We start from the raw sequence: 20000 nt of genomic DNA, 5'->3' as shown, positions 1-20000 counted from the left end.
TAATAGTAGTAGTTTTCTTATTTTTGACGTTTGTGATATGTTTTAGCTTGCCCCTCCCGTGGTCATTGCCACATTTGCGTCGACAACGGAGACGAGTTTAACACAAGAATTTCACCGCTCCCTCTCTACCCCGACAACACGAGCACCGCCACGACCTCTGTGACTTTTCCCACCGCGCTTGACACCCAACGACTAGTAGTAGTAGTAGTAGTAGTACTAGTAGTAGTAGTAGTAGTAGTAGTAGTAGTAGTAGTTTTCTTATTTTTGACGTTTGTGATATGTTTTAGCTTGCCCCTCCCGTGTCCATTGCCACATTTGCCTCGACAACGGAGACGAGTTTAACACAAGAATTTCACCGCTCCCTCTCTTCCCCGACAACACGAGCACCGCCAGGACCTCTGTGACTTTTCCCACCGCGCTTGACACCCAACGACTAGTAGTAGTAGTAGTAGTAGCAGTAGTAGCAGTAGTAGCAGTAGTAGTAGGGGCAAGCATAAGGAACAAATAGATAGTTGCATGTCGGATGCGATCATACTAGCACTAAAGCACCGGATCCCATCAGAACTCCGAAGTTAAGCGTGCTTGGGCGAGAGTAGTACTAGGATGGGTGATCTCCTCGGAAGTCCTCGTGTTGCATTCCCCTTTTTAAATATATTTTTGCGCCACGTGACAAGGATGACGCGGGACCGTGATCTATATGACCTCGTTTTCTTATTTTTGACGTTCACTAGTTTTCTTATTTTTGACGTTTGTGATATGTTTTAGCTTGCCCCTCCCGTGTCCATTGCCACATTTGCCTCGACAACGGAGACGAGTTTAACACAAGAATTTCACCGCTCCCTCTCTACCCCGACAACACGATTACCGCCACGACCTCTGTGACTTTTCCCACCGCGCTTGACACCCAACGACTAGTAGTAGTAGTAGTAGTAGTAGTAGTAGTAGTAGTAGTAGTAGTAGTAGTAGTAGTAGTAGTAGTAGTAGTAATTTTCTTATTTTTGACGTTTGTGATATGTTTTAGCTTGCCCCTCCCGTGTCCATTGCCACATTTGCCTCGACAACGGAGACGAGTTTAACACAAGAATTTCACCGCTCCCTCTCTACCCCGACAACACGAGCACCGCCACGACCTCTGTGACTTTTCCCACCGCGCTTGACACCCAACGACTAGTAGTAGTAGTAGTAGTAGTAGTAGTAATAGTAGTAGTTTTCTTATTTTTGACGTTTGTGATATGTTTTAGCTTGCCCCTCCCATGTCCATTGCCACATTTGCCTCGACAACGGAGACGAGTTTAACACAAGAATTTCACCGCTCCCTCTCTACCCCGACAACACGAGCACCGCCACAACCTCTGTGATTTTTCCCACCGCGCTTGACACCCAACGACTAGTAGTAGTAGTACTAGTAGTAGTAGTACTAGTAGTAGTAGTAGTTTTCTTATTTTTGACGTTTGTGATATGTTTTAGCTTGCCCCTCCCGTGTCCATTGCCACATTTGCCTCGACAACGGAGACGAGTTTAACACAAGAATTTCACCGCTCCCTCTCTACCCCGACAACACGAGTACCGCCACGACCTCTGTGACTTTTCCCACCGCGCTTGACACCCAACGACTAGTAGTAGTAGTAGTAGTAGTAGTAGTAGTAGTAGTAGTAGTAGTAGAGGCAAGCATAAGGAACAAATAGATAGTTGCATGTCGGATGCGATCATACCAGCACTAAAGCACCGGATCCCATCAGAACTCCGAAGTTAAGTGTGCTTGGGCGAGAGTAGTACTAGGATGGGTGACCTCCTGGGAAGTCCTCGTGTTGCATTCCCCTTTTTAAATATATTTTTGCGCCACGTGACAAGGATGACGCGGGACCGTGATCTATATGACCTCGTTTTCTTATTTTTGACGTTTACTAGTTTTCTTATTTTTGACGTTTGTGATATGTTTTAGCTTGCCCCTCCCGTGTCCATTGCCACATTTGCCTCGACAACGGAGACGAGTTTAACACAAGAATTTCACCGCTTCCTCTCTACCCCGACAACACGAGCACCACCACGACCTCTGTGACTTTTCCCACCGCGCTTGACACCCAACTGTTGGGGAACGTCGCATGGGAAACAAAAAATTTCCTACGCGCACGAAGACCTATCATGGTGATGTCCATCTACGAGAGGGGATGAGTGATCTATGTACACTTGTAGATCGTACAGCAGAAGCGTTAGTGAACGCGGTTGATGTAGTGGAACGTCCTCACGTCCCTCGATCCGCCCCGCGAACAATCCCGCGATCAGTCCCACGATCTAGTACCGAACGGACGGCACCTCCGCGTTCAGCACACGTACAGCTCGACGATGATCTCGGCCTTCTTGATCCAGCAAGAGAGACGGAGAGGTAGAAGAGTTATCCGGCAGCGTGACGGCGCTCCGGAGGTTGGTGATGACCTTGTCTCAGCAGGGCTCCGCCCGAGCTCCGCAGAAACGCGATCTAGAGGAAAAACCGTGGAGGTATGTGGTCGGGCTGCCGTGGAAAAGTCGTCTCAAATCAGCCCAAAAACCTCCGTATATATAGGTGGGAGGGAGGGGAGGAGGCAGCCTCAAAAGCTAAAGGTTTGGCCGAAATTGGAGGTGGAGGAGTCCTACTCCAATCCTACTTGGAGTAGGATTCCACCTTCCCACTTGGAAACTCTTTCCACCTTGTGTTTTTTCCTTCTCAAACCTTATGGGCCTTAGTGGGAACTTATTCCAGCCCACTAGGGGCTGGTTTATCTCTTCCCATAGCCCATGAGACCCCTTGGGGCGTGACACCCCTCCCGATGGTCCCCGGCACCCCTCCCGGCACTCCCGGTACACTACCGATGAGCCCGAAACTTTTCCGGTAATGCACGAAAACCTTCCGGTAACCAAATGAGGTCATCCTATATATCAATCTTCGTTTCCGGACCATTCCGGAAACCCTCGTGACGTCCGTGATCTCATCCGGGACTCCGAACAACATTCGGTAACCAACCATATAACTCAAATACGCATAAAACAACGTCGAACCTTAAGTGTGCAGACCCTGCGGGTTCGAGAACTATGTAGACATGACCCGAGAGACTCCTCGGTCAATATCCAATAGCGGGACCTGGATGCCCATATTGGATCCTACATATTCTACGAAGATCTTATCGTTTGAACCTCAGTATCAAGGATTCGTATAATCCCGTATGTCATTCCCTTTGTCCTTCGGTATGTTACTTGCCCGAGATTCGATCGTCAGTATCCGCATACCTATTTCAATCTCGTTTACCGGCAAGTCTCTTTACTCGTTCTGTAATACAAGATCCCGCAACTTACACTAAGTTACATTGCTTGCAAGGCTTGTGTGTGATGTTGTATTACCGAGTGGGCCCCGAGATACCTCTCCGTCACACGGAGTGACAAATCCCAGTCTTGATCCATACTAACTCAACTAACACCTTCGGAGATACCTGTAGAGCATCTTTATAGTCACCTAGTTACGTTGCAATGTTTGATACACACAAAGTATTCCTCCGGTGTCAGTGAGTTATATGATCTCATGGTCATAGGAATAAATACTTGACACGCAGAAAACAGTAGCAACAAAATGACACGATCAACATGCTACGTCTATTATTTTTGGGTCTAGTCCATCACATGATTCTCCTAATGATGTGATCCTGCTATCAAGTGACAACACTTGCCTATGGCCAGGAAACCTTGACCATCTTTGATCAACGAGCTAGTCAACTAGAGGCTTACTAGGGACAGTGTTTTGTCTATGTATCCACACAAGTATTGTGTTTCCAATCAATACAATTATAGCATGGATAATAAACGATTATCATGAACTAAGAAATATAATAATAACTAATTTATTATTGCCTCTAGGGCATATTTCCAACAGTCTCCCACTTGCACTAGAGTCAATAATCTAGTTCACATCACCATGTGATTCCAACGAATCCAACACCCATATAGTTATGGGGTCTGATCACGTCTTGCTCGTGAGAGAGGTTTTAGTCAACGGTTCTGAAACTTTCAGATTCGTGCGTTCTTTACAAATCTTTATGTCATCTTATAGATACTGCAACTACGTCCTATTCGGAAATGCTCCAAATATCTACTCTACTATACGAATCCGTTTCACTACTCATAGTTATCCGGATTAGTGTCAAAGCTTGCATTGATGTAACCCTTTACGACAAACTCTTTAACCACCTCCATAATCGAGAAAAATTCCTTAGTCCATTAGTTACTAAGGATAAATTTCGACCGCTGCTAGTGATTCAATCATGGATCACTCTCTGTACCTCTCAACATACTTTGAGTCAAGGCACACTTCAGGTGCGGTACACGGCATGGCATACTTTAGATTCTACGGCTAAGGCATAGAAGACGACCTTCGTCTATTCTCTTTATTCTGCCGTGGTCGGGTTTTGAGTCTTACTCAAATTCACACCTCACAACGCAACCAAGAACTCCTTCTTTGCTGGTCTATTTTGAACTCTTTCAAAAACTTGTCAAGGCATGCATCTTGTTGAAACTTCTATTAAGCGCTTTCGATCTATCTCCATAGATCTTTGATGCTCAACGTTCAAGTAGCGTAATCCAGGTACTCCTTTGAAAACTTCTTTCAAACAACCTTGTATGCTTTACAGAAATTCTACATTACTTCTGATCCACAATATGTCAACCACATATACCTATCAGAAATTCTATAGTGCTCCCACTCACTTCTTTGGAAATACAAGTTTCTCATAAACCTTGTACAAACCCAAAATCTTTGATCATCTCATCAAAGTGTATATTCCAACTCCGAGATGCTTGCACCAGTCCATTGAAGGATCACTGGAGCTTGCATACTTGCTAGTATCTTTAGGATCGACAAAACCTTCTGGTTGTATCACATACAATGTTTGCTCAAGGAAATCGTCGAGAAAACAATGTTTTGATATCCTACGTGCAATATTTCATAAATAATGCATCAACAACTAACATAATTCTAACAGACTTTTAGCATCGCTACGAGTGAGAAAGTCTCATCATAGTCAACTGTTTGATCTTATCGAAAACATCTTTGCGACAAGTCGAGCTTTTCTTAATAGTGACTTATCACCATCATCGTCTGTCTTCTTTTAAAGATCCATTTTACTCAATAGTCCTATGACCATCAAGTAGTTCTACCAAAGTCTACACTTTGTTTTCACACATGGATCCTCTCTCGGATTTCATGGCTTCCAGCCATTTGTCGGAATCTGGGCCCACCATCGCTTTCTCCATAACTCGTAGGTTCACTATTGTTCAACAACATGACCTCCAAGACAGGGTAACCGTACTACTCTGCAGCAGTACGCGACCTTGTCGACCTACGAGGTTTGTAGTAACTTGATTCGAAGCTCAATGATCATCATCATCAGCTTCCACTTCAATTGGTGTAGGCGCCACATGAACAACTTCCTGCGCCCTGCTACACACTGGTTGAAGTGATCGTTCAATAACCTCATTAAGTTCTACTACCCTCCCACTCAATTCTTTCGAGAGAAACCTTTCCTCGAGAAAGGATCCGTTTCTAGAAACAAACACTTTGCTTTCGGATCTGAGATAGGAGATGTACCCAACTGTTTTGGATATCCTATGAAGATGCATTTATCCGCTTTGGGTTCGAGCTTATCAGACTGAAACTTTTTCACATAAGTGTCGAAACCCCAAACTTTCAAGAAACGACAGTTTAGATTTCTCTAAACCTCAGTCTATACTGTGTCATCTCAACGGAAATACGCGGTGCCCTATTTAAAGTGAGTGCGGTTGTCTCTAATGCATAACCCATAAACGATAGTGGTAATTCGATAAGAGACATCATAGTATGCACCATACCAAATAGTGCGTGGCTATGACGTTCAGACACATCATCACACTATGATGTTCCAGGTGGCATAAACTGCGAAACAATTTCCACATTGTCTTAATTGTGTACCAAAACTCGTAACTCAGATATTCATTTCCATGATCATATCGTAGACAGTTTATCCTCTTGTTACGACGAACTTCACTCTGAAACGGAATTGAACTTTTCAACATTTTAGACTTGTGATTCATTAAGTAAATACTCCTGTATCTACTCAAATCATGAGTGAAGTAAGAACATAATGATATCCACTGCGTGCCTCAGCACCCATTGGACTGCATACATCAAAATGTATCACTTCCAACAAGTTACTATCTTATTTCATCTCAATGAAAACAAGGCCTTGCTCATGTGGTATGATTCGCATGTCACTAGTGATTCGAAATCAGGTGAGTACAAAGATCCATCAGCATGGAGCCTCTTCATGCAATTTATACTAACATGACTCAAGCGGCAGTGCCACAAGTAAGTGGTACTATCATCATCAACTCGTATCTTTTGGCACCAATATCATGAACATGTGTAACACTACGATCGAGATTCAATAAACCATTGAAGGTGATTATTCAAGAAAATAGAGTAACCATTATTCTCTTTAAATGAATAATCATATTGCAATAAACACGATCCAATCATGTTCATGCTTAACGCAAGCACGAAATAACAATTATTTAGGTTTAACACCAATCCCGATGGTAGAGGGAGCGTGCGACGTTTGATCATATCAATCTTGGAAACACTTCCAACACGTATCGTCACCTCGCCTTTAGCTAGTCTCCGTTTATGCCGTAGCTTTCATTTCGCGTCACTAATCACTTAGCAACCGAACCGGTATCAAATACCCTCGTGCTACTAGGAGTACTAGTAAAGTACACATCAACATCATGTATATCAAATACACTTCTTTCGACTTTTACCAGCCTTCTTATCTACCAAGTATCTTGAGTTGCTCCGCCTCAGTGATTGTTCCCCTCATTACAGAAGCACTTAGTCTCGGGTTTGGGTTAAATCTTGGGTCTCTTCATTAGTGCAGCAACTGTTTTGCCGTTTCACGAAGTATCCCTTCTAGCCCTTGCCTTTCTTGAAACTTAGTGGTTTTACAAACCATCAACTATTGATGCTCCTTCTTGATTTCTACTTTCGCAGTGTCAAACATCGCGAATCGCTCAAGGATCATTGTATGTATCCTTGATGTGTTATAGTTCATCACGAAGCTCTCACAGCTTGGTGGCAGTGACTTTGGAGAACTATCACTATCTCATCTAGAAGATTAACTCCCACTTGATTCAAGCGATTGTCGTACTCACACAATCTGAGCACATGCTCAACGATTGAGCCTTTTCTCCTGTGCTTTGTGGACAAAGAATCTTGTCGAAGGTGTCGTACCTCTTAACAAGGGCACAAGAATGAAATCACAATTTCATCTCTTTAGAACATCACTTATGTTCCGTGATGTTTTACAACGTTTTAGGCGCCTTGCTTCTAAGCCATTAAGTATTTTTGTACTAAACTATCGTGTAGTCATCAGAAACGTGTATGTCGGATGTTCACAGCATCCACAGACGACGCTCGAGGTGCAGCACACCGAGTGGTGCATTAAGGACATAAGCCTTATGTGCAGCAACGAGGACAATCCTCGGTTTTACAGACTCAGTCTGCAAAGTTTGCTACTATCAACTTTCAACTAAATTTTCTCTAGGAACATATAAAACAGTAGAGCTATAGCGCAAGCTACATCGTAATTCGCAAAGACCATTAGACTATGTTCATGAAAATTAGTTCAATTAATCATATTACTTAAGAACTCCCACTCAAAAAAGTACATCTCTCTAGTCATTTGAGTGGTACATGATCCAAATCCACTATCTCAAGTCCGATCATCACGTGAGTCGAGAATAGTTTCAGTGGTAAGCATCTCTATGCTAATCATATCAACTATACGATTCATGCTCGACCTTTCGGTCTCATGTGTTCCGAGGCCATGTCTGCACATGCTATTCTCGTCAAGCTTAACCCGAGTGTTCCGCGTGCGCAACTGTTTTGCACCCGTTGTATGTGAACGTTGAGTCTATCACACCCGATCATCACGTGGTGTCTCGAAACGACGAACTGTAGCAACAGTGCACAGTCGGGGAGAACACAATTTCGTCTTGAAATTTTAGTGAGAGATCACCTCATAATGCTACCGTCGTTCTAAGCAAAATAAGGTGCATAAAAGGATCAACATCACATGCAATTTATAAGTGACATGATATGGCCATCATCACGTGCTTCTTGATCTCCATCACCAAAGCACCGGCACGATCTTCTTGTCACCGGCGTCACACCATGATCTCCATCATCATGATCTCCATCAACGTGTCGCCATCGGGGTTGTCGTGCTACTCATGCTATTACTACTAAAGCTACGTCCTAGCAAAATAGTAAACGCATCTGCAAGCACAAACGTTAGTTATAAAGACAACCCTATGGCTCCTGCCGGTTGCCGTACCATCGACGTGCAAGTCGATATTATCTATTACAACATGATCATCTCATACATCCAATATATCACATCACATCGTTGGCCATATCACATCACAAGCATACCCTGCAAAAACAAGTTAGACGTCCTCTAATTTTGTTGTTGCATGTTTTACGTGGTGACCATGGGTATCTAGTAGGATCGCATCTTACTTACGCAAACACCACAACGGAGATATATGAGTTGCTATTTAACCTCATCCAAGGACCTCCTCGGTCAAATCCGATTCAACTAAAGTTGGAGAAACCGACACTTGCCAGTCATCTTTGAGCAACGGGGTTACTCGTAGCGATGAAACCAGTCTCTCGTAAGCGTACGAGTAATGTCGGTCCAAGCCGCTTCAATCCAACAATACCGCGGAATCAAGAAAAGACTAAGGAGGGCAGCAAAACGCACATCACCGCCCACAAAAACTTTTGTGTTCTACTCGAGAAGACATCTACGCATGAACCTAGCTCATGATGCCACTGTTGGGGAACGTCGCATGGGAAACAAAATTTTTCCTACGCGCACGAAGACCTATCATGGTGATGTCCATCTACGAGAGGGGATGAGTGATCTACGTACACTTGTAGATCGTACAGCAGAAGCGTTAGTGAACGCGGTTGATGTAGTGGAACGTCCTCACGTCCCTCGATCCGCCCCGCGAACAATCCCGCGATCAGTCCCACGATCTAGTACCGAACGGACGGCACCTCCGCGTTCAGCACACGTACAGCTCGACGATGATCTCGGCCTTCTTGATCCAGCAAGAGAGACGGAGAGGTAGAAGAGTTCTCCGGCAGCATGACGGCGCTCCGGAGGTTGGTGATGACCTTGTCTCAGCAGGGCTCCGCCCGAGCTCCGCAGAAACGCGATCTAGAGGAAAAACCGTGGAGGTATGTGGTCGGGCTGCCGTGGAAAAGTCGTCTCAAATCAGCCCTAAAACCTCCGTATATATAGGTCGGAGGGAGGGGAGGAGGCAGCCTCAAAAGCTAAAGGTTTGGCCGAAATTGGAGGTGGAGGAGTCCTACTCCAATCCTACTTGGAGTAGGATTCCACCTTCCCACTTGGAAATTCTTTCCACCTTGTGTTTTTTCCTTCTCAAACCTTATGGGCCTTAGTGGGAACTTATTCCAGCCCACTAGGGGCTGTTTTATCTCTTCCCATAGCCCATGAGACCCCTTGGGGCGTGACACCCCTCCCGATGGTCCCCGGCACCCCTCCCGGCACTCCCGGTACACTACCGATGAGCCCGAAACCTTTCCGGTAATGCACGAAAACCTTCCGGTAACCAAATGAGGTCATCCTATATATCAATCTTCGTTTCCGGACCATTCCGGAAACCCTCGTGACGTCCGTGATCTCATCCGGGACTCCGAACAACATTCGGTAACCAACCATATAACTCAAATACGCATAAAACAACGTCGAACCTTAAGTGTGCAGACCCTGCGGGTTCGAGAACTATGTAGACATGACCCGAGAGACTCCTCGGTCAATATCCAATAGCGGGACCTGGATGCCCATATTGGATCCTACATATTCTACGAAGATCTTATCGTTTGAACCTCAGTATCAAGGATTCGTATAATCCCGTATGTCATTCCCTTTGTCCTTCGGTATGTTACTTGCCCGAGATTCGATCGTCAGTATCCGCATACCTATTTCAATCTCGTTTACCGGCAAGTCTCTTTACTCGTTCCGTAATACAAGATCCCGCAACTTACACTAAGTTACATTGCTTGCAAGGCTTGTGTGTGATGTTGTATTACCGAGTGGGCCCCGAGATACCTCTCCGTCACACTGAGTGACAAATCCCAGTCTTGATCCATACTAACTCAACTAACACCTTCGGAGATACCTGTAGAGCATCTTTATAGTCACCCAGTTACGTTGCGACGTTTGATACACACAAAGTATTCCTCCGGTGTCAGTGAGTTATATGATCTCATGGTCATAGGAATAAATACTTGACACGCAGAAAACAGTAGCAACAAAATGACACGATCAACATGCTACATCTATTAGTTTTGGGTCTAGTCCATCACATGATTCTCCTAATGATGTGATCCTGTTATCAAGTGACAACACTTGCCTATGGCCAGGAAACCTTGACCATCTTTGATCAATGAGCTAGTCAACTAGAGGCTTACTAGGGACAGTGTTTTGTCTATGTATCCACACAAGTATTGTGTTTCCAATCAATACAATTATAGCATGGATAATAAACGATTATCATGAACTAAGAAATATAATAATAACTAATTTATTATTGCCTCTAGGGCATATTTCCAACACCAACGACTAGTAGTAGTAGTACTAGTAGTAGTAGGGGCAAGCATAAGGAACAAATAGATAGTTGCATGTCGGATGCGATCATACCAGCACTAAAGCACCGGATCCCATCAGAACTCCGAAGTTAAGCGTGCTTGGGCGAGAGTAGTACTAGGATGGGTGACCTCCTGGGAAGTCCCCGTGTTGCATTCCCCTTTTTAAATATATTTTTGCGCCACGTGACAAGGATGACGCGGGACCGTGATCTATATGACCTCGTTTTCTTAATTTTGACGTTTACTAGTTTTCTTATTTTTGACGTTTGTGATATGTTTTAGCTTGCCCCTCCCGTGTCCATTGCCACATTTGCCTCGACAACGGAGACGAGTTTAACACAAGAATTTCACCGCTCCCTCTCTACCCCGACAACACGAGCACCGCCACGACCTCTGTGACTTTTCCCACCGCGCTTGACACCCAGTAGTAGTAGTAGTAGTAGTAGTAGTAGTAGTAGTAGTAGTAGTAGTAGTAGTAGTACTAGTAGTAGTCGTAGTAGTACTAGTACTAGTACTAGTAGTAGTAGTAGTAGTAGTAGTAGTGGTGGTAGTAGTGGTGGTAGTAGTGGTAGTAGTAGTGGTAGTAGTAGTAGTGGTAGTAGTAGTAGTGGTAGTAGTAGTAGTAGTAGTAGTAGTAGGGGCAAGCATAAGGAACAAATAGATAGTTGCATGTCGGAGTGCGATCATACTAGCAATAAAGCACCGGATCCAATCAGAACTCCGAAGTTAAGCGTGCTTGGGCGAGAGTAGTACAAGGATGGGTGACCTCCTGAGAAATCCTCGTGTTGCATTCCCTTTTTAAATATATTTTTGCGCCACGTGACAAGGATGACGCGGGACAGTGATCTATATGACCTCGTTTTCTTATTTTTGACGTTTACTAGTTTTCTTATTTTTGACGTTTGTGATATGTTTTAGCTTGCCCCTCCCGTGTCCATTGCCACATTTGCCTCGACAACGGAGACGAGTTTAAGACAAGAATTTCACCGCTCCCTCTCTACCCCGACAACACGAGCACCGCCACGACCTCTGTGACTTTTCCCACCGCGCTTGACACCCAACGACTAATAGTAGGGGCAAGCATAATGAACAAATAGATAGTTGCATGTCGGATGCGATCATACCAGCACTAAAGCACCGGATCCCATCAGAACTCCGAAGTTAAGCGTGCTTGGGCGAGAGTAGTAATAGGATGGGTGACCTCCTGGGAAGTCCTCGTGTTGCATTCCCCTTTTTAAATATATTTTTGCGCCACGTGACAAGGATGACGCGGGACCGTGATCTATATGACCTCGTTTTCTTATTTTTGACGTTTACTAGTTTTCTTATTTTTGACGTTTGTGATATGTTTTAGCTTGCCCCTCCCGTGTCCATTGCCACATTTGCCTCGACAACGGAGACGAGTTTAACACAAGAATTTCACCGGTCCCTCTCTACCCCGACAACACGAGCACCGCCACGACCTCTGTGACTTTTCCCACCGCGCTTGACACCCAACGACTAGTAGTAGTAGTAGTAGTAGTAGTAGTAGTAGTAGTAGTAGTAGTAGTAGTAGTAGTAGGGGCAAGCATAAGGAACAAATAGATAGTTGCATGTCGGATGCGATCATACCAGCACTAAAGCACTGGATCCCATCAGAACTCCGAACTTAAGCGTGCTTGGGCGAGAGTAGTACTAGAATGGGTGACCTCCTGGGAAGTCCTCGTGTTGCATTTCCCTTTTTAAATATATTTTTGCGCCACGTGACAAGGATGAGTAGTAGTACTAGTAGTAGTACTAGTAGTAGTAGTACTAGTAGTAGTAGTACTAGTAGTAGTAGTACTAGTAGTAGTAGGGGCAAGCATAAGGAACAAATAGATAGTTGCATGTCGGATGCGATCATACCAGCACTAAAGCACCGGATCCCATCAGAACTCCGAAGTTAAGCGTGCTTGGGCGAGAGTAGTACTAGGATGGGTGACCTCCTGGGAAGTCCTCGTCTTGCATTCCCCTTTTTAAATATATTTTTGCGCCACGTGACAAGGATGACGCGGGACCGTGATCTATATGACCTCGTTTTCTTATTTTTGTCGTTTACTAGTTTTCTTATTTTTGACGTTTATGATATGTTTTAGCTTGCCCCTCCCGTGTCCATTGCCACATTTGCCTCGACAACGGAGACGAGTTTAACACAAGAATTTCACCGCTCCCTCTCTACCCCGACAACACGAGCACCGCCACGACCTCTGTGACTTTTCCCACCGCGCTTGACACCCAACGACTAGTAGTAGTAGTAGTAGTAGTAGTAGTAGTAGTAGTAGTAGTAGTAGTAGTAGTAGTAGTAGTAGTAGTAGTAGGGCAAGCATATGGAACAAATAGATAGTTGCATGTTGGATGCGATCATACCAGCACTAAAGCACCGGATCCCATCAGAACTCCGAAGTTAAGCGTGCTTGGGCGAGAGTAGTACTAGGATGGGTGACCTCCTAGGAAGTCCTCGTGTTGCATTCTCCTTTTTAAATATATTTTTGCGCCACGTGACAAGGATGACGCGGGACAGTGATCTATATGACCTCGTTTTCTTATTTTTGACGTTTACTAGTTTTCTTATTTTTGACGTTTGTGATATGTTTTAGCTTGCCCCTCCCGTGTCCATTGCCACATTTTCCTCGACAACGGAGACGAGTTTAACACAAGAATTTCACCGCTCCCTCTCTACCCCGACAACACGAGCACCGCCACGACCTCTGTGACTTTTCCCACCGCGCTTGACACCCAACGACTAGTAGTAGTAGTAGTAGTAGTAGTAGTAGTAGTAGTAGTAGTAGTAGTAGTAGTAGTAGTAGTAGTAGTGGTAGTCGTAGTGGTAGTGGTAGTGGTAGTGGTAGTGGTAGTGGTAGTGGTAGTGGTAGTGGTAGTGGTAGTGGTAGTGGTAGTAGTAGTGGTGGTAGTAGTAGTAGTAGTGGTAGTAGTAGTAGTAGTAGTAGTAGTAGTAGTAGTAGTAGTAGTAGTAGTAGGGGCAAGCATAAGGAACAAATAGATAGTTGCATGTCGGAGTGCGATCATACTAGCAATAAAGCACCGGATCCAATCAGAACTCCGAAGTTAAGCGTGCTTGGGCGAGAGTAGTACAAGGATGGGTGACCTCCTGAGAAATCCTCGTGTTGCATTCCCTTTTTAAATATATTTTTGCGCCACGTGACAAGGATGACGCGGGACAGTGATCTATATGACCTCGTTTTCTTATTTTTGACGTTTACTAGTTTTCTTATTTTTGACGTTTGTGATATGTTTTAGCTTGCCCCTCCCGTGTCCATTGCCACATTTGCCTCGACAACGGAGACGAGTTTAATACAAGAATTTCACCGCTCCCTCTCTACCCCGACAACACGAGCACCGCCACGACCTCTGTGACTTTTCCCACCGCGCTTGACACCCAACGACTAGTAGTAGGGGCAAGCATAATGAACAAATAGATAGTTGCATGTCGGATGCGATCATACCAGCACTAAAGCACCGGATCCCATCAGAACTCCGAAGTTAAGCGTGCTTGGGCGAGAGTAGTAATAGGATGGGTGACCTCCTGGGAAGTCCTCGTGTTGCATTCCCCTTTTTAAATATATTTTTGCGCCACGTGACAAGGATGACGCGGGACCGTGATCTATATGACCTCGTTTTCTTATTTTTGACGTTTACTAGTTTTCTTATTTTTGACGTTTGTGATATGTTTTAGCTTGCCCCTCCCGTGTCCATTGCCACATTTGCCTCGACAACGGAGACGAGTTTAACACAAGAATTTCACCGCTCCCTCTCTACCCCGACAACACGAGCACCGCCACGACCTCTGTGACTTTTCCCACCGCGCTTGACACCCAACGACTAGTAGTAGTAGTAGTAGTAGTGGTAGTAGTAGTAGTAGTAGTAGTAGTTTTCTTATTTTTGACGTTTGTGATATGTTTTAGCTTGCCCCTCCCGTGTCCATTGCCACATTTGCCTCGACAACGGAGACGAGTTTAACACAAGAATTTCACCGCTCCCTCTCTACCCCGACAACACGAGCACCGCCACGACCTCTGTGACTTTTCCCACCGCGCTTGACACCCAACGACTAGTAGTAGTAGTAGTAGTAGTAGTAGTACTAGTAGTAGTAGTAGTAGTAGTAGTAGTACTAGTACTAGTAGTAGTAGTAGTAGTACTAGTACTAGTAGTAGTAGTACTAGTACTACTAGTAGTACTAGTACTAGTACTAGTAGTAGTAGTAGGGGCAAGCATAAGGAACAAATAGATAGTTGCATGTCGGATGGGATCATACCAGCACTAAAGCACCGGATCCCATCAGAACTCCGAATTTAAGCGTGCTTGGGCGAGAGTAGTACTAGGATGGGTGACCTCCTGGGAAGTCCTCGTGTTGCATTTCCCTTTTTAAATATATTTTTGCGCCACGTGACAAGGATGAGTAGTAGTACTAGTAGTAGTAGTACTAGTAGTAGTAGTACTAGTAGTAGTAGGGGCAAGCATAAGGAACAAATAGATAGTTGCATGTCGGATGCGATCATACCAGCACTAAAGCACCGGATCCCATCAGAACTCCGAAGTTAAGCGTGCTTGGGCGAGAGTAGTACTAGGATGGGTGACCTCCTGGGAAGTCCTCGTGTTGCATTCCCCTTTTTAAATATATTTTTGCGCCACGTGACAAGGATGACGCGGGACCGTGATCTATATGACCTCGTTTTCTTATTTTTGACGTTTACTAGTTTTCTTATTTTTGACGTTTATGATATGTTTTAGCTTGCCCCTCCCGTGTCCATTGCCACATTTGCCTCGACAACGGAGACAAGTTTAACACAAGAATTTCACCGCTCCCTCTCTACCCCGACAACACGAGCACCGCCACGACCTCTGTGACTTTTCCCACCGCGCTTGACACCCAACGACTAGTAGTAGTAGTAGTAGTAGTAGTAGTAGTAGTACTAGTAGTAGTCGTAGTAGTAGTAGTACTAGTACTAGTAGTAGTAGTAGTACTAGTAGTAGTAGTAGTAGTAGTAGTAGTAGTAGTAGTAGTAGTAGTAGGGCAAGCATATGGAACAAATAGATAGTTGCATGTTGGATGCGATCATACCAGCACTAAAGCACCGGATCCCATCAGAACTCCGAAGTTAAGCGTGCTTGGGCGAGAGTAGTACTAGGATGGGTGACCTCCTGGGAAGTCCTCGTGTTGCATTCTCCTTTTTAAATATATTTTTGCGCCACGTGACAAGGATGACGCGGGACAGTGATCTATATGACCTCGTTTTCTTATTTTTGACGTTTACTAGTTTTCTTATTTTTGACGTTTGTGATATGTTTTAGCTTGCCCCTCCCGTGTCCATTGCCACATTTTCCTCGACAACGGAGACGAGTTTAACACAAGAATTTCACCGCTCCCTCTCTACCCCGACAACACGAGCACCGCCACGACCTCTGTGACTTTTCCCACCGCGCTTGACACCCAACGACTAGTAGTAGTAGTAGTAGTAGTAGTAGTAGTAGTAGTAGTAGTAGTAGTAGTAGTAGTAGTAGTAGTAGTAGTAGTAGTAGTAGTAGTAGTAGTAGTAGTAGTAGTAGTAGTAGTAGTAGTAGTAGTAGTAGTAGTAGTAGTAGTAGTAGTAGTAGTAGTAGTAGTAGTAGTAGTAGTAGTAGTAGGGGCAAGCATAAGGAACAAATAGATAGTTGCATGTCGGAGTGCGATCATACTAGCAATAAAGCACCGGATCCAATCAGAACTCCGAAGTTAAGCGTGCTTGGGCGAGAGTAGTACAAGGATGGGTGACCTCCTGAGAAGTCCTCGTGTTGCATTCCCTTTTTAAATATATTTTTGCGCCACGTGACAAGGATGACGCGGGACAGTGATCTATATGACCTCGTTTTCTTATTTTTGACGTTTACTAGTTTTCTTATTTTTGACGTTTGTGATATGTTTTAGCTTGCCCCTCCCGTGTCCATTGCCACATTTGCCTCGACAACGGAGACGAGTTTAATACAAGAATTTCACCGCTCCCTCTCTACCCCGACAACACGAGCACCGCCACGACCTCTGTGACTTTTCCCACCGCGCTTGACACCCAACGACTAGTAGTAGGGGCAAGCATAATGAACAAATAGATAGTTGCATGTCGGATGCGATCATACCAACACTAAAGCACCGGATCCCATCAGAACTCCGAAGTTAAGCGTGCTTGGGCGAGAGTAGTAATAGGATGGGTGACCTCCTGGGAAGTCCTCGTGTTGCATTCCCCTTTTTAAATATATTTTTGCGCCACGTGACAAGGATGACGCGGGACCGTGATCTATATGACCTCGTTTTCTTATTTTTGACGTTTACTAGTTTTCTTATTTTTGACGTTTGTGATATGTTTTAGCTTGCCCCTCCCGTGTCCATTGCCACATTTGCCTCGACAACGGAGACGAGTTTAACACAAGAATTTCACCGCTCCCTCTCTACCCCGACAACACGAGCACCGCCACGACCTCTGTGACTTTTCCCACCGCGCTTGACACCCAACGACTAGTAGTAGTAGTAGTAGTAGTGGTAGTAGTAGTAGTAGTAGTAGTAGTTTTCTTATTTTTGACGTTTGTGATATGTTTTAGCTTGCCCCTCCCGTGTCCATTGCCACATTTGCCTCGACAACGGAGACGAGTTTAACACAAGAATTTCACCGCTCCCTCTCTACCCCGACAACACGAGCACCGCCACGACCTCTGTGACTTTTCCCACCGCGCTTGACACCCAACGACTAGTAGTAGTAGTAGTAGTAGTAGTAGTAGTACTAGTAGTAGTAGTAGTAGTAGTAGTAGTAGTACTAGTAGTAGTACTAGTACTAGTAGTAGTAGTAGTACTAGTAGTAGTCGTAGTAGTAGTAGTACTAGTACTAGTACTAGTACTAGTACTAGTAGTAGTAGTAGTAGTAGTAGTACTAGTACTAGTACTGGTAGTAGTACTAGTAGTAGTAGTAGTAGTAGTAGTAGTAGTAGTAGTAGTAGTAGTAGTAGTAGTAGTAGTAGGGCAAGCATATGAAACAAATAGATAGTTGCATGTTGGATGCGATCATACCAGCACTAAAGCACCGGATCCCATCAGAACTCCGAAGTTAAGCGTGCTTGGGCGAGAGTAGTACTAGGATGGGTGACCTCCTGGGAAGTCCTCGTGTTGCATTCCCCTTTTTAAATATATTTTTGCGCCACGTGACAAGGATGACGCGGGACCGTGATCTATATGACCTCGTTTTCTTATTTTTGACGTTTACTAGTTTTCTTATTTTTGACGTTTGTGATATGTTTTAGCTTGCCCCTCCCGTGTCCATTGCCACATTTGCCTCGACAACGGAGACGAGTTTAACACAAGAATTTCACCGCTCCCTCTCTACCCAGACAACACTAGCACCGCCACGACCTCTGTGACTTTTCCCACCACGCTTGACACCCAACGACTAGTAGTAGGGGCAAGCATAAGGAAGAAATAGATAGTTGCATGTCGGATGCGATCATACCAGCACTAAAGCACCGGATCCCATCAGAACTCCGAAGTTAAGCGTGCTTGGGCGAGAGTAGTACTAGGATGGGTGACCTCCTGGGAAGTCCTTGTGTTGCATTCCCCTTTTTAAATATATTTTTGCGCCACGTGACAAGGATGACGCGGGACCGTGATCTATATGACCTCGTTTTCTTATTTTTGACGTTTACTAGTTTTCTTATTTTTGACGTTTATGATATGTTTTAGCTTGCCCCTCCCGTGTCCATTGCCACATTTGCCTCGACAACGGAGACGAGTTTAACACAAGAATTTCACCGCTCCCTCTCTACCCCGACAACACGAGCACCGCCACGACCTCTGTGACTTTTCCCACCGCGCTTGACACCCAACGACTAGTAGTAGTAGTAGTAGTAGTAGTAGTAGTAGTACTAGTAGTAGTCGTAGTAGTAGTAGTACTAGTACTAGTACTAGTACTAGTACTAGTAGTAGTAGTAGTAGTAGTAGTAGTAGTAGTAGTACTAGTACTAGTAGTAGTAGTAGTAGTAGTAGTAGTAGTAGTAGTAGTAGTAGTAGTAGTAGTAGTAGTAGTAGGGCAAGCATATGGAACAAATAGATAGTTGCATGTTGGATGCGATCATACCAGCACTAAAGCACCGGATCCCATCAGAACTCCGAAGTTAAGCGTGCTTGGGCGAGAGTAGTACTAGGATAGGTGACCTCCTGGGAAGTCCTCGTGTTGCATTCTCCTTTTTAAATATATTTTTGCGCCACGTGACAAGGATGACGCGGGACAGTGATCTATATGACCTCGTTTTCTTATTTTTGACGTTTGTGATATGTTTTAGCTTGCCCCTCCCGTGTCCATTGCCACATTTTCCTCGACAACGGAGACGAGTTTAACACAAGAATTTCACCGCTCCCTCTCTACCCCGACAACACGAGCACCGCCACGACCTCTGTGACTTTTCCCACCGCGCTTGACACCCAACGACTAGTAGTAGTAGTAGTAGTAGTAGTAGTAGTAGTAGTAGTAGTTTTCTTATTTTTGACGTTTGTGATATGTTTTAGCTTGCCCCTCCCGTGTCCATTGCCACATTTGCCTCGACAACGGAGACGAGTTTAACACAAGAATTTCACCGCTCCCTCTCTACCCAGACAACACTAGCACCGCCACGACCTCTGTGACTTTTCCCACCGCGCTTGACACCCAACGACTAGTAGTAGGGGCAAGCATAAGGAAGAAATAGATAGTTGCATGTCGGATGCGATCATACCAGCACTAAAGCACCGGATCCCATCACAACTCCGAAGTTAAGCGTGCTTGGGCGAGAGTAGTACTAGGATGGGTCACCTCCTGGGAAGTCCTCGTGTTGCATTCCCCTTTTTAAATATATTTTTGCGCCACGTGACAAGGATGACGCGGGACCGTGATCTATATGACGTCATTTTCTTATTTTTGACGTTTATTAGTTTTCTTATTTTTGACGTTTGTGATATGTTTTAGCTTGCCCCTCCCGTGTCCATTGCCACATTTGCCTCGACAACGGAGATGAGTTTAACACAAGAATTTCACCGCTCCCTCTCTACCGCGACAACACGAGCACCGCCACGACCTCTGTGACTTTTCCCACCGCGCTTGACACCCAACAACTAGTAGTAGTAGTAGTAGTAGTAGTAGTAGTAGTAGTTTTCTTATTTTTGACGTTTGTGATATGTTTTAGCTTGCCCCTCCCGTGTCCATTGCCACATTTGCCTCGACAACGGAGACGAGTTTAA

At 44.8% G+C, this 20000-nt stretch overlaps 19 non-coding genes across 19 annotated transcripts; all 19 read left to right on the top strand.

Moving 5' to 3' along the window:
* The first annotated feature begins 521 nt into the window (after positions 1-521).
* LOC123451327 lies at positions 522-640 on the top strand. The gene has a single exon (XR_006632210.1). It is a non-coding gene; the product is annotated as a 5S ribosomal RNA (ribosomal RNA).
* Positions 641-1698: 1058 nt separating this feature from the next.
* Positions 1699-1817, top strand: LOC123451660. Its single transcript, XR_006632487.1, has one exon. It is a non-coding gene; the product is annotated as a 5S ribosomal RNA (ribosomal RNA).
* An 8956-nt stretch (positions 1818-10773) lies between these two features.
* LOC123451587 lies at positions 10774-10892 on the top strand. Its single transcript, XR_006632425.1, has one exon. It is a non-coding gene; the product is annotated as a 5S ribosomal RNA (ribosomal RNA).
* Positions 10893-11410: 518 nt separating this feature from the next.
* LOC123451432 lies at positions 11411-11529 on the top strand. The gene has a single exon (XR_006632308.1). It is a non-coding gene; the product is annotated as a 5S ribosomal RNA (ribosomal RNA).
* Positions 11530-11845: 316 nt separating this feature from the next.
* On the top strand, positions 11846-11964 carry LOC123451283. The gene has a single exon (XR_006632168.1). It is a non-coding gene; the product is annotated as a 5S ribosomal RNA (ribosomal RNA).
* A 368-nt stretch (positions 11965-12332) lies between these two features.
* LOC123451361 lies at positions 12333-12451 on the top strand. Its single transcript, XR_006632244.1, has one exon. It is a non-coding gene; the product is annotated as a 5S ribosomal RNA (ribosomal RNA).
* A 154-nt stretch (positions 12452-12605) lies between these two features.
* LOC123451267 lies at positions 12606-12724 on the top strand. Its single transcript, XR_006632153.1, has one exon. It is a non-coding gene; the product is annotated as a 5S ribosomal RNA (ribosomal RNA).
* A 382-nt stretch (positions 12725-13106) lies between these two features.
* Positions 13107-13225, top strand: LOC123451245. Its single transcript, XR_006632133.1, has one exon. It is a non-coding gene; the product is annotated as a 5S ribosomal RNA (ribosomal RNA).
* Positions 13226-13768: 543 nt separating this feature from the next.
* LOC123451431 lies at positions 13769-13887 on the top strand. The gene has a single exon (XR_006632307.1). It is a non-coding gene; the product is annotated as a 5S ribosomal RNA (ribosomal RNA).
* Positions 13888-14203: 316 nt separating this feature from the next.
* Positions 14204-14322, top strand: LOC123451281. The gene has a single exon (XR_006632167.1). It is a non-coding gene; the product is annotated as a 5S ribosomal RNA (ribosomal RNA).
* A 690-nt stretch (positions 14323-15012) lies between these two features.
* On the top strand, positions 15013-15131 carry LOC123451346. The gene has a single exon (XR_006632229.1). It is a non-coding gene; the product is annotated as a 5S ribosomal RNA (ribosomal RNA).
* Positions 15132-15258: 127 nt separating this feature from the next.
* On the top strand, positions 15259-15377 carry LOC123451447. The gene has a single exon (XR_006632322.1). It is a non-coding gene; the product is annotated as a 5S ribosomal RNA (ribosomal RNA).
* Positions 15378-15819: 442 nt separating this feature from the next.
* LOC123451516 lies at positions 15820-15938 on the top strand. Its single transcript, XR_006632365.1, has one exon. It is a non-coding gene; the product is annotated as a 5S ribosomal RNA (ribosomal RNA).
* Positions 15939-16433: 495 nt separating this feature from the next.
* LOC123451427 lies at positions 16434-16552 on the top strand. The gene has a single exon (XR_006632302.1). It is a non-coding gene; the product is annotated as a 5S ribosomal RNA (ribosomal RNA).
* Positions 16553-16868: 316 nt separating this feature from the next.
* On the top strand, positions 16869-16987 carry LOC123451337. The gene has a single exon (XR_006632220.1). It is a non-coding gene; the product is annotated as a 5S ribosomal RNA (ribosomal RNA).
* An 803-nt stretch (positions 16988-17790) lies between these two features.
* Positions 17791-17909, top strand: LOC123451436. The gene has a single exon (XR_006632311.1). It is a non-coding gene; the product is annotated as a 5S ribosomal RNA (ribosomal RNA).
* A 317-nt stretch (positions 17910-18226) lies between these two features.
* Positions 18227-18345, top strand: LOC123451665. Its single transcript, XR_006632492.1, has one exon. It is a non-coding gene; the product is annotated as a 5S ribosomal RNA (ribosomal RNA).
* Positions 18346-18850: 505 nt separating this feature from the next.
* Positions 18851-18969, top strand: LOC123451277. The gene has a single exon (XR_006632163.1). It is a non-coding gene; the product is annotated as a 5S ribosomal RNA (ribosomal RNA).
* A 515-nt stretch (positions 18970-19484) lies between these two features.
* On the top strand, positions 19485-19603 carry LOC123451355. Its single transcript, XR_006632238.1, has one exon. It is a non-coding gene; the product is annotated as a 5S ribosomal RNA (ribosomal RNA).
* The last annotated feature ends 397 nt before the right edge of the window (positions 19604-20000 follow it).

Source organism: Hordeum vulgare, chromosome 4H (assembly GCF_904849725.1).
Source record: "Hordeum vulgare subsp. vulgare chromosome 4H, MorexV3_pseudomolecules_assembly, whole genome shotgun sequence".
Taxonomy (NCBI): Eukaryota; Viridiplantae; Streptophyta; class Magnoliopsida; order Poales; family Poaceae; genus Hordeum; species Hordeum vulgare.
This window is presented reverse-complemented; position numbering and strand designations above follow the sequence as displayed.